A 13850-nucleotide genomic window follows, 5' to 3' on the forward strand; every position below is an offset into this window, starting at 1 on the left:
AAACACCCAGTGATGATTGGGCCGCATGTTTGCTACGCGGAACGATTTGTGACAATTCATAAGTTTATCGTCAAGTGATTGCTCAAATATTAATGTCTATCTCTTAGTTGTCATCTACATGCCGATACGGTCGTTTTGACAGTAATTAGAGTACATTTGGAGTCCGGGTCAAAAACCGTCTTCATTTCCTAAAACCGTCAAATCCCGAGTCAAAGCAATGTGCTTCTCTACCTAAGGTTAGGATGTCATAAAATGTTGAGATTATATCTCATTTTGAGTCTCATGTCACTTCTTTAGGCTAAACTTAAAGTTTACATTACAAAATGTGCATTTCATTTAGCTAAATTGACAACCCGAACTTTAGGCCCGTTTTACGAGGTCATAACGGATTTTTTGGGTCAGGCCTATTTCACAGAACGTTCTAGATCTTTCTTTTAGCTTTCCAATGCCACCAAAATCACCTTAATCTGAGTCTTGTAGAGAAAGTTATGTCTAAAATACGACAGGCTGTCAAACGCGCTTTCTTGCGCAGGAGGAACCCGCTGAGGAAAGGACGCAGCAGGTGCTGCGCCTCTTCCAAGGGACGCAGCTCTGCTGCGCCTTTTCCTCAAGGTTTTCTTTTTGTCCAAGTTTCCGCGTTTAACCTAAGTCGGTTATTTCCGGATCTTTCTCTCCTTTTCTAAACCCTAATTACGTGATTAGTATAAATAGGAGCCTTCGCTCCTCATATTTCTCACGCGAGTGTCCGCCTTTCTCTTCTCCCTTTGCATTCTAGACTTCGTTCTTACTTTTTGGTGTCTACGTGCTTGAACTTTCGACCACGTAAGCTCGGATCCTTCTGAGTACCAGCCTCGTTTGCATGACCGACCAATTTGACCAACTACACATCAATCAACTTAATTAATCTAATCGTTTTCCTCTTACGAGGGCATTTCTTTGCATTCGCGTCGAGCATCACTAATCGATATCTTAGTCCTTCTCGTTTCGTCAACATGTAAGTCTGAGGGTGTAATCTCTCTTTTATTTATTGTATTTTACTTATTGTATCACAATTGTAAGGTTTATGTCGAAAATATCATTAAAACCGATTTCTAAAACCATGCTTTAAAACCTCTTTTTACGGATTTCCAGTAGATAACCGTCGAGAAAGGACGCAGCAACTGCTGCGCCTCTTCGAAGGAGCGCAGTTCCTGCTGCGCCTCTTCGTGAGGCTGCCGCAGTTCCTGCTTCCTTTCTTCTTCGTTCGTCCTCTGTTATTCGTCAAAATTCTTTTACTTGTTTTGTTTCCTGTTAATTCTTCATCATAATAGAATATAATTCACATGTATATTATAATCATCATCATTAATATGTTTTAATCATCACAAATCCGACTTAAATCCCAAATAATCCAATATTTGCGGGTTTTCGTCATTAAATTCAATTCTGGGTTATAGAAATTCAATTCATCAATATTGGGTTTCTGAAATTCGTCTTTGATACAATTTCATCTGTCCTTTGTCATATTTATCACATATTCGTCAATAATCCGTCATATCTAACTTAGCCAATTGATTTAATTTGTTTAGTTTGTTAATATCTTTCACTCCTGTAATTAATCCATCTTATATTAATTCATATTAATCGTTTCATCCATGTTTATCGCTTTCATGACCGTTAATCGCATGTAAATAATATGCTAATCACTTTCATCCGAGAAAATATCATTAATCAATCATTAAATTCACCTACGAATATTAACGATTTGTAGTTCCGGCTTAACAACCAGAACTCAGCCTTGGAACAGACGCAGCAACTGCTGCGCCTCTTCCAGAGGGCGCAGCTCTGCTGCGCCTCTTCCAGAGGGCGCAGCTCTGCTGCGCCTGTTCCAGGTTGATTTCTGTCTCCGAACTCCCTTTCTGCCTTGACCTAGTTTAATTAGCCTACGTATAATTAACTATTATCCGTATTATCGCCTATTGTTTTGTTCGGTAATTTATTCTTTTATTCTTTTTCTCAAATTATCCGTTTTAAAGGTATTTTCGACATAAATCGCCTAATCCATTGTAATTAATGTAATTTTCATTATTGTAATTCATAATTATTGTATTTCTTTTATTGTTTGTATGTTCTCACATGTAATCAACATTAAATCCTACTTCGACCCAATTGTTTGCTAATTACGTGTTTCACCGACTTAGTATTAATTCTCACATGCTAGGATTAAAACTTGGATGTTGAATTGCATGCATATAGCCGACGGTATATCAAGTATAAACGATGTCCCTAATCATTAGTAGAGGCCGCTATCGAGGCGGGCGGGATTAGGTGTTCGATCAAAAGAGCTTCCTAATACGTACCCTCACCCCTTACTCCAGATATCTGTGAACACCCGTGTTCATTGGCATCCACGAGAGTCATTCTAGACATAGAATGCTAAGGGTAACGATTGCTTAGTGTTCATGTCTTTACTTTGTGTCTTGACATGACACGAGGTATTCGAACGGTTCCAATTTCCCATAAAAATTGGTGGCGACTCCATACAAAAATGCAAACGCTTGTTTCTCTTTTCCTCCCAAGCGCCCCCGTGGGCCCCCGCTGTCCACAGTTTGGCGACTCTGCTGGGGATAATACACTTACGTGTAGCCAAGGGTGAAACTTGAACAAGGTTAGGTAATTTTTTGTACAAGACAATTGTCGGTTTTCATAAATCGGTCTTCCTAGACCGTTTCATTCGGCCTTCCTAGGCCCAACCCAACCTATTCGACCAATCGTCCCGTCTAAACGGTCCTAATTCTTATTTGGGCCTGAGGATGGATAGCGATTGACGTCACCCATACCATGATGCTTACTCTTGTTTGTATCAAGGGCCTTCACTACTTGAGGAAATGGACTAGGAATCGGCCTTACTCTTGTTTGGTACGAGCCTCTCCACAGACTTTGGGTTTGATGGTTTGGTATGGCAACCCACCCTTTAAACCAAAACCCTTTTAAATGCACTCAGCATCCCGTTATAATGCTTGTATAATGTTTGTACCATATGTGATCATCGCTTTCTAAACAAAACCATGACGAATTTTGTGAAAATCAAAACCTCTTTAAAAATGTAAACATTTTCAAAATAGCGCAAAACTAGTCGAAACTCTGTCCATATGTTGAGTCAAACTTCGGGCCTCATACCCATTTCAAAACCCGTGTAAAAAACGTACAAAAAAGGGTCCAAAAAAAAAACGAAAAAAAAAAAATCCGAAAAAAAAAAACAAAAAACGTTTTATTCAAAATATTTTCAAACATGTAAGTATGTGTAAATTCAATTGAGCTAAGTTAGAGTCAAAGTTCAAACCGACTATGTCCTAGTTAGAACTCTGTCGAGTCGTAAACTCGTCTTCTTTTACATTTTGGATCTTTTCAAAATTCAAGTCAAGTCCTAAGGCGTCACGCCGTCATTTTGGACCCCCTACCCCAATTCAATTAGGAGTTAAACATTTCCACACCTCGACTCACACAACGAGTCATTCTCATATCTGTTTCTTGAATTCCCCTAGTGACACGTTCGGGACACACATACCCGAACCTCGAGTCAAGTCTGTCTTAAACCCACAAGTTAGAATCAACATGTGTCATCAATCCCGTCAATGAAGTCAATCATATAAGGGTCACTCCGTTAAAGTCAACACTCGAGTCTAAAATTAAAGTCAAGCACCGTGAATTCAAACACGAGAAGTCGCTCACGACATTTCATGAATTCACAAGTCAAGCCTAGATTTGTCATCTTGTCCCTTCCTTTGTTTGTTTCCTTAGTATGCGTGACCCCATGTCGAATCAAGTTTTAATGCGCATCATTTTCTTCTCGGTAGGAATTCCGCAATTTCCAATGAAAGTGTTCAAGAACGTTTATCTGTCGACGTCAAGGGACTAGGTGCTGCAATCATTAAGCTTCAGGCCACCATCGAAGACTTGAGCGCTCGTGTCATCAATATGGAAAACAAAATAGGCATGATGAAACCTTTACCATCTTCTCATACCCCAAGGCCAGGGCATAGCTTCAACACAACTAACCCATCTAAGAAGGCCAATGAAGACAAGGGAGTTAACCTCTTGGAAACTCCACCCAGAAGGCTGGGACGAGCTTATAGAGAATTCGTTGACCTCGGAACCACATATGAAGTAGCTCTACAAAGACTGGTTTCCTAGGGAAAACGTCATCCAATCGGTCCAACCCCAGACCCTGAAAAGATATTCCCTAGATGGAAGGGCGATTCATATTGTCAGTACCATCAAGATAGGGGACACGATATGGAGGAATGCTTTTGTCTAAAGCATATTATTCAGGATATGATCGAGGATCACAAGCTTCTTGTGCCACCTTCCGCCAAGAAATCCAAGAAGACCGACCCTCTTGGGTCTAATATCATTAAACATGACGAAGAATCATTCCTAGACTGTTCTCACCTCCTTGCTCCCAATGATAGCGAAGAGATCAACGTGCTTGAAGACGACAATATCCAAAATGGAATGATCATGCTTTCCATGGCCTTTGACAACAAATTTTCCAAAATAGAGGGAGCTATTGATAGCCTAAACTTCCGACTTTCCAACATTGAAAACCAGTTCGCCGAAATGGGTAAGAAGCTTGATATCCAGACAAACCCTCAACTTGACAGTCCTAAGGAGAAAGCAACAAATGGACAATCTATTCTTAGTTCTTATCTTCCAGGAATCAAAATCAATAAAGGCATCCTCATGGATCCTTCGTCAAAGAAACCTAACAACCCTCCAAGGTCATTTACAAAGGCTTCCGAAAATAAGGGCACACCTCCTAGAAAATTTACCAACATTGGTATTAGATACGCCGATGCCTTTCAAAGACTCATGGAACAACGAATGTTGAAGCCTATAGGGCCTACACCCGAACCAGAAAGAAAATCCAAATTTTGGGATGAGAATTCGTACTGCAAATACCATAGAGGCAAAGGGCATGATACAGAGAAATGTTACAAATTAAAAAACGTCATTCAGGATATGATCGAAAGCGGGAGGTTGTCCCTCTCCACCTTTAACCCACAAGGTAGCTTAGGCAATCCTCATGGATATACCAATTATCAAGAAACTCTTCTTGATTGTTATCCTTCCAACGTTCCCAATGATGAGGATGAGGTGCTCAAATGGGTGGATGCTCAAAGTCAGATGCCAAAGCCAGTTGCTGGAAGAGAAAATGTTCAAGCGTGGGCCGATGATTACGAGTCTGGATCTAAGATTGCGTCAAAGTCCGAGTCCGAGTCCGAGTCTTAGGCTTTCTATCCCATAATTTGTCATAGTGTCTTTCTTCGTGTCCATTTCTACTTCTAGTGACAACCTGGGGGCTGTCCCACGAGTCACCTATCTTCTCGAGTCTATGTTAAATACATTTATTATTCATTTCAATAAAAATACACTATTCAATCCATATATTCTATCCTGTCTCTTCCTTTACCATTCTCTATGACAACAAGAATTGGTTTGAGACATTTTTTAAAATGACAACAACAACACATGACAGTCAATGTGAGTGCACTTATATGATGTTCCGTTCAAAGTTATAGAGGACCTGAAACTCCGTGTTCTTTTCTTACCTATTCCATGTCTGGCAATAGAAACCACAATATAACCCCAGTTTAGGACGAGCCTATCTCAAGAGATTCTAGGACGAATCCAGACCATCTCCCTTGTTGACAATCCATGACGGAAGGCAAGCCCATTCCCCACAATAAACAACCCGTGTTACTAAAGATCAACCCTATTTCACACCAAAGGCTCTAGTCTAACCCAAATCCATGGTAGCAATCAAATCCAAGACGATACGAGCCATGATCAAAGACAAAGGCTCAATCAAGAGAAATGACCAAGATCTATATCCAAAGCCGTAGTTATGCCTATAACCCAAGACAAAAGAGTCAAAAGAAGAAGGTTCAAGCAAGTCAAAGTCAATATCCAAAGTCAAAGTTATCCTCAAACCCGAATCAAGAATCTGAGCAAAAATCCGAGATATATTCTAGACCATGAATCTGAGTCTGAATCAAGATCAAGTCTGAAATCAAATACTAAACGGAATCCTGCTGAAGTCTATATAGAATCAAGACATCAATCAAGATGGTCGGCTAGCACCCCACTTAGCCTTTCACACATCACACACCCGAAGTCCTTCTCGAGACCGTTACGGGGAGATAGTTAGGAATTTTGAGAATCCTCTCGAGCTCGTCAAGTATACCAATCCTTTAGGGCCAAGACATGGAAACTTGATCCCATGTCATTTAACCCACCTTTATGTGCTCAGGCTACATCAAGCCAAGAGACCTCATTTCCAAGTCACATTACAAGCCATAATCCCATTAAGCCTTAACTCCACAAAATCAAGCTCCAGAGATTTGTTCATCAAAGCCTCTTATTACCGAGCTCCACATTCCAAATATCCAATCCAGTTTCACCTTGACCTATACACGGAGTCTTCAAATACTTTGCTACCAGAACGGGACATACCCATATTCATCCTTAGGGTCCACTAAGTGTGCTCACATGACAAGGAAATTTTTACAAAATTAGTTACACCTCTTTGGTCTATGATCAAAGGGAGTTATCTCAAATCAGTTCTTCGAGTCACCAAAGGAATACACCCTTGTGACCCTGCACTTTAAGGCCCTAACAACATAGCTTAGGCACACACCTGAACTACGATCTGGTTTGATTTCACCTCTTCAGGTGGATACGTAGGCAGTCCTTTCTTACGCAAGAAGGATACAACCATAACACCCAAATAAAATTAACCAAACCTCAGAACTACGATCTGGTTTGATTTCACTTCACGTGAATACGTAGGCAGTCCTCAAGGACACAACCATCCCAACTTTCAACCTCAATCAACCATCCCAACTTTCAACCTCTATTTCAACTTTCCAAGCCTCAATGAACATCCCTTCCACAAACAACACCTCTATACTGGGGGCTCCATCTTGTCGCCCAACCTCCTTTTTTACCAAAGTCCAGAGTCATCTTCTCGTCCTGGGGGCTTCTCTTCCAAGATGCCACCCTTCCTTTATTCCTCTAAGTCTAGCTAGTACTCGGTCCGGACAATGACAAAGATCTTAGATCAATTCTCCAAGTCATCGTGCCTCAAGAGGGGTCTCTTTTACAGCAAACGGTGGTGAAAGAAGTCCTAGTAGACAGATGATCCATGGCTCATGCCTTGCCTTTATATGCCTTCATCATTCTTGCAATTCTTCTACCTTTAGAACTGATACGCATTGTCACCCACACTTGGCTAGGGGTTGTGCATTCTTAAGCAAAGTCTGTCTAGGTCATCCCTGTGTCGCGTCAAATCTAAGTTAGTGTCGCATCAGTCAAACCTAAGTCTACATTTCGCGTCGTGTCCTAGTAGGTCTGTGTCATGTCAAGAACTATTTCTAAAGCCCATTGAATATGCATAACGCATTACAAACGACAAATTTCTTTGAGCAAGTTTTAAACACTTTTAAAAAGAAACGACTTTTGCAAAACCTATGTGTTCCCTCATTCGAGGTCCATGTGATAATCGCTTATGTGCATATATCAGATTGCATTCTTGTGTCGCTACTAACCATGCAGGTAAGTATTAGAAGCAGTACTTTACCATGACCTTGCTTGTCACAACGAGCAAGTATTTCCCGACAGGTGTTTCGACACGCCTTCATTATATTTCCCCAAGCGAGAGTAAGCGGATAGACAATCTCTCTCAAGACATGGAAATAAAATCCCGATCATGTTCCCCAACGAGAGTTCACGACCGACAGTCACTTCCTCTCGAGACATGGAGATCACCATCGACCCTACATTCTTCTGAAGTTTGTTTGAAGACGGCCCAAGCAGCTTCCCCAGCAGTTCCCGCTTGCGTCCTGCTACCCTTGACATTTTTGTTTCCTCATAGAGTTCGGCAAAGGTGTCGTTTTCCAGAAGTTCCCAGGCCTCCTTCCTTAGGTTCGTAAACCCAAAGTTAGGATTCTTACCCCTAGATTCTTAGATCCCAAAATAGCCTCCTTTAGGTTCATAAACCTTTTAGATCCCATACCAAACGACCTTAGGTTCATAAACCCATAAATTCATAAACCCATAAATTCTTTTGGAGTTCTCATACCTTAGAAAGCGCGTTCAAAACAAGAATTAGTAACCCAGTAAGTTCCTAAACTTAACCCTAGGATCCCAAATCCTCTTAGGTTCACAAGCCTTTAAGTTCTCATACAAGCCTTTCCTTTCCTTTTAGGTTCATATACCCAGGTTCATACACCCAACTCCTTAGATATCCCTTTCAGGATAATCCTTGCTTTAGCCTTATCCCTTTCAGGATAATCCTTCCTTCAGCCTTATCCCTTCAAGATAATCCTTCATATGTTGATCCTTTCAGTAACCTTCAAATAACCCCTTTTCAGTTAAGTCCCCTTTCAGCCTTCCCTTTAGAGAGAATTATCCTTTCAGCCTTCCCTTTAGAGAGAACTATCCCTTCAGTCCTTCCCTTTAGAGAGAATTATCCTTCACCCTTCCCTTTAGAGAGAATTATCCTTCAGCCTTCCCTTTAGTGAGAGATAGCCTTCAGAGTTAGCCTTCGGAAGTATTAAGAAGTTTCTTCATAATCCTGTGACCCCTAATGCCTTCAGACACCAAGTTATCTTCAGACCAAAGAGTTTTGCCGAAGCGTCTTCAGTTCCGTTTCACCCAGGGGTATCTCAGGTATGGTCTCTTTTTATGGCTGGTGAGCTTCCTTACGTAGTCTAATGGACTTTAAACGACCCTCCCCGATAGTCGACAGACTCTAAAATGTTCCCGACGACAGGTCCTTGGTTCATACCCCTTGAGCCGCCTTGCGTCGCCATAGTCGTCAGGTTGTAATCTTCGATTGACCTGATGGCTATACTTTGACTTTCGCCTTGTCCAAGCCTCAGTCAAAGTGGGGGCTCTGTAGACACCTCGTTTCTGCACCTCCCGCCAAACACCCAGTGATGATTGGGCCGCATGTTTGCTACGCGGAACGATTTGTAACAATTCATAAGTTTATCGTCAAGTGATTGCTCAAATATTAATGTCTACCTCTTAGTTGTCATCTACGTGCCGATACGGTCGTTTTGACAGTAATTAGAGTACATTTGGAGTCCGGGTCAAAAACCGTCTTCATTTCCTAAAACCGTCAAATCCCGAGTCAAAGCAATGTGCTTGTCTACCTAAGGTTAGGATGTCATAAAATGTTGAGATTATATCTCATTTTGAGTCTCATGTCACTTCTTTAGGCTAAACTTAAAGTTTACATTACAAAATGTGCATTTCATTTAGCTAAAATGATAACCCGAACTTTAGGCCCGTTTTACGAGGCCATTACGGATTTTTTGGGTCAGGCCTATTTCACAGAAAGTTCTAGATCTTTCTTTTAGCTTTCCAACGCCACCAAAATCACCTTAATCAGAATCTTGTAGAGAAAGTTATGCCTAAAATACGACAGGCTGTCAAACGCGCTTTCTTGCGCAGGAGGAACCCGCTGAGGAAAGGACGCAGCAGGTGCTGCGCCTCTTCCAAGGGACGCAACTCTGCTGCGCCTTTTCCTCAAGGTTTACTTTTTGTCCAAGTTTCCGCGTTTAACCTAAGTCGGTTATTTCCGGATCTTTCTCTCCTTTTCTAAACCCTAATTCCGTGATTAGTATAAATAGGAGCCTTCGCTCCTCATATTTCTCACGCGAGTGTCCGTCCTTCTCTTCTCCCTTTGCATTCTAGACTTCGTTCTTACTTTTTGGCGTCTACGTGCTTGAAATTTCGACCACGTAAGCTCGGATCCTTCTGAGTACCAGCCTCGTTTGCATGACCGACCAATTTGACCAACTACACATCAATCAACTTAATTAATCTAATCGTTTTCCTCTTACGAGGGCACTTTCTTTGCATTCGCGTCGAGCATCACTAATCGATATCTTAGTCCTTCTCGTTTCGTCAACATGTTAGTCTGAGGGTGTAATCTCTCTTTTATTTATTGTATTTTACTTATTATATCACAATTGTAAGGTTTATGTCGAAAATATCATTAAAACCGATTTCTAAAACCATGCTTTAAAACCTCTTTTTACGGATTTCCAGTAGATAACCGTCGAGAAAGGACGCAGCAACTGCTGCGCCTCTTCGAAGGAGCACAGTTCCTGCTGCGCCTCTTCGTGAGGCTGCCGCAGTTCCTGCTTCCTTTCTTCTTCGTTCGTCCTCTGTTATTCGTCAAAATTCTTTTACTTGTTTTGTTTCCTGTTAATTCTTCATCATAATAGCATATAATTCACATGTATATTATAATCATCATCATTAATATGTTTTAATCATCACAAATCCGACTTAAATCCCAAATAATCCAATATTTGGGGGTTTTCGTCATTAAATTCAATTCCGGGTTATAAAAATTCAATTCATCAATATTGAGTTTCTGAAATTCGTCTTTGATACAGTTTCATCTGTCCTTTGTCATATTTATCACATATTCGTCAATAATCCGTCATATCTAACTTATCCAATTGATTTAATTTGTTTAGTTTGTTAATATCTTTCACTCCTGTAATTAATCTATCTTATATTAATTCATATTAATCATTTCATCCATGTTTATCGCTTTCATGACCATTAATCGCATGTAAATAATATGCTAATCACTTTCATCCGAGAAAATATCATTAATCAATCATTAAATTCACCTACGAATATTAACGATTTGCAGTTCCGGCTTCACAGCCAGAACTCAGCCTTGGAACAGACGCAGCAATTGCTGCGCCTCTTCCAGAGGGCGCAGCTCTGCTGCGCCTGTTCCAGGTTGATTTCTGTCTCTGAACTCCCTTTCTGCCTTGACCTAGTTTAATTAGCCTACGTATAATTAACTATTATCCGTATTATCGCCTATTGTTTTGTTCGGTAATTTATTCTTTTATTCTTTTTCTCAAATTATCCGTTTTAAAGGTATTTTCGACATAAATCGCCTAATCCATTGTAATTAATGTAATTTTCATTATTGTAATTCATAATTATTGTATTTCTTTTATTGTTTGTATGTTCTCACATGTAATCAACATTAAATCCTACTTCGACCCAATTGTTTGCTAATTACGTGTTTCACCGACTTAGTATTAATTCTCACATGCTAGGATTAAAACTTGGATGTTGAATTGCATGCATATAGCCGACGGTATATCAAGTATAAACGATGTCCCTAATCATTAGTAGAGGCCGCTATCGAGGCGGGCGGGATTAGGTGTTCGATCAAAAGAGCTTCCTAATACGTACCCTCACCCCTTACTCCAGATATCTGTGAACACCCGTGTTCATTGGCATCCACGAGAGTCATTCTAGACATAGAATGCTAAGGGTAACGATTGCTTAGTGTTCATGTCTTTACTTTGTGTCTTGACATGACACGAGGTATTCGAACGGTTCCAATTTCCCATAAAAATTGGTGGCGACTCCATACAAAAATGCAAACGCTTGTTTCTCTTTTCCTCCCAAGCGCCCCCGTGGGCCCCCGCTGTCCACATTTAGGCCATTTTTGAAAATGTTTACATTTTTTTTAAAAAAAGGTTTTAGATTTTAAAAAATTCGTCATGGTTTTGTTTAGAAAATGGTGATCACATATGATACAAGCATTTATACAGGAATTATAACGGTATGCTGAGTGCAATTATAAGGGTTTTGGCTTAAAAGGGTGGGTTGCCATACCGAGCAATCAAATCCGGGGTCTGTGGAGAGGCTCGTACCAAATAGGAGTAAGGCCGATTCCTAGTCCATTCCCTCGAGTAGTGAAAGCCCTTGATACATACAAGAGTAAGCATCATGGTATGGTTGACGTCAATAGCTATCCATCCTTAGGCCCAGATAAGAATTTGGACCGTCCAGACGGGACGATTAGTCGAATGGGTTGGGTTGGGCCTAGGAAGGCCGAATAAAACGATCTAAGAAGATCTAGTCATGAAAACCGACAACTGTCTCATATAAACTATTCCCTAACCTTGTTCAAGTTTCACCCTTGGCAACACGTAAGTGCATTATTCCCCAGCGGAGTCGCCAAACTGTGGACACGGGGGGCCCACGGGGGCGCTTGGAAAAACAAGCGTTTGCATTTGTGGAGTCGCCACCAATTTGTTGTGGAAAATTGGAAATCGTTCGAATACTTCGCGTCATGTCAAGACACAAAGTAATGACATAGACACTAAGCACTCGTTACCCTTATCATTCTATGTCTAGAATGACTCTCGTGGATGCCAATGAACACGGATGTTCACAGAGATCTGGAGTAAGGGGTGAGGGTATGTATTAGGAAGCTCTTTTGATCGAACACCTAATCCCGCCCGCCTCGATAGCGGCCTCTACTAATGATTAGGGCAATTGTATATATTTGATATGCTGTCGATTATATGCATGCAACGCAACATCCAACGTTTTAATCCTAGCATGTGAAGGTTAACTAAGTCGGTAAACACATAATTTAGCACTCATTAGGTCGAAGTAGGATTTAAGGTTGATTACATGTGAAAACATACAAACAAACGATAATAAAGAATACGAGAAAATACAATAATTAAATACAACACAGAGGAATGATGAGAGAGAAAGCTCTCCCTTCTTTCTAAAAATTAGGGTTTTACTTTCACATATGGCAAGGAAAATCATCAAAAGAAAATCTAACTCCTCTAAAAATTTACGATCTAAAGTTAAAACTAGATTGTCTTTTACTAATTGTTCGGATTTGCGGCTTGATATGGATACTCCTTCTTTTTCTCAGGCCCCAATCGGGATTCCACTTACTGCTGATGCCCGTAAAACTAGAGACGTTAGCGAGTTGGTGGGAATTCCAGTAATTCCATTGGGTACTATTGTGGATGATGAAGAGGTGTCACAACATGAGGATGAGGAAGTGCAATCGCAGCATTCTGAGGAGGATCAAACTGAGTGGACGGAAGTCAGAGGTAAGAAAAACAAAACTCCATCAAATTCACCTATTACTTCTGGTTCTACGAAGTTGTTGCAACTTACTATGGAAGATATTGAGTCTGAACTCCAATTTTGGGATACTGCGGTTGTGTGCTATGTTCTGGGTGGGAATCCGTCTTGGGAACTTCTGGAGGGTTTTGTTAGAAAATTATGGTCTGCTTATAAGATTGATAAGATCTCCTTTCTTCCGAATGGTGTTTTTCTGGTTAGATTTATGACTAAAGAATGCCAGTCGCTTGTTCTTCAACAGGGTTTTCCTATGTTTGACAATAAGCCCCTTGTTGTCAAACAGTGGACTGAAACCTGTAGCCTGCTTAAAGAGAGAGTAAAATTTGTCCCAATCTGGTTGCGTATGTGTGGGTTACCTCTTAAATTTTGGAGTAAAACTAGTTTGAGTAAATTGGCTGGGCTAGTGGGTAAACTTGTTAAAAGAGATGCAGCCACTGAAGACAAAACTAGGTTGGGTTATGCTAGGCTACTAGTTGAGGTTGAAATAGGACAGTCCTTCCCTGACAAATTGATTTTCCTGGATGAGAAGGGTCAGGAAGTGAGTATTTTGGTTGAGTACGAGTGGAAACCTTATGTGTGTGGAGATTGCAGGGGTATAGGTCATACTTCTGACATGTGCAAGAAAAAACAATCTGCTCGTGTCACAAAGCCTGCCCCAAAAGTTCAGCAGGTTTGGAGACCAATTCAGAAGGCTACTGTGGTTACCCAGACTACTCCAACTGAACTTTTGGTGGTCCTACCTACCACAAGTCCTCTCTGATAACACCTGTCACTGTGATACAACAACTCTCAAGACAAGAACATGTTGTGCCTGGTCCTGTTTCTCCTGTCAAATCCTATGTGGAGGCTCTCACTGCTAG

The sequence above is a fragment of the Silene latifolia genome, chromosome X (assembly GCF_048544455.1).
Source record: "Silene latifolia isolate original U9 population chromosome X, ASM4854445v1, whole genome shotgun sequence".
Lineage (NCBI taxonomy): Eukaryota > Viridiplantae > Streptophyta > Magnoliopsida > Caryophyllales > Caryophyllaceae > Silene > Silene latifolia.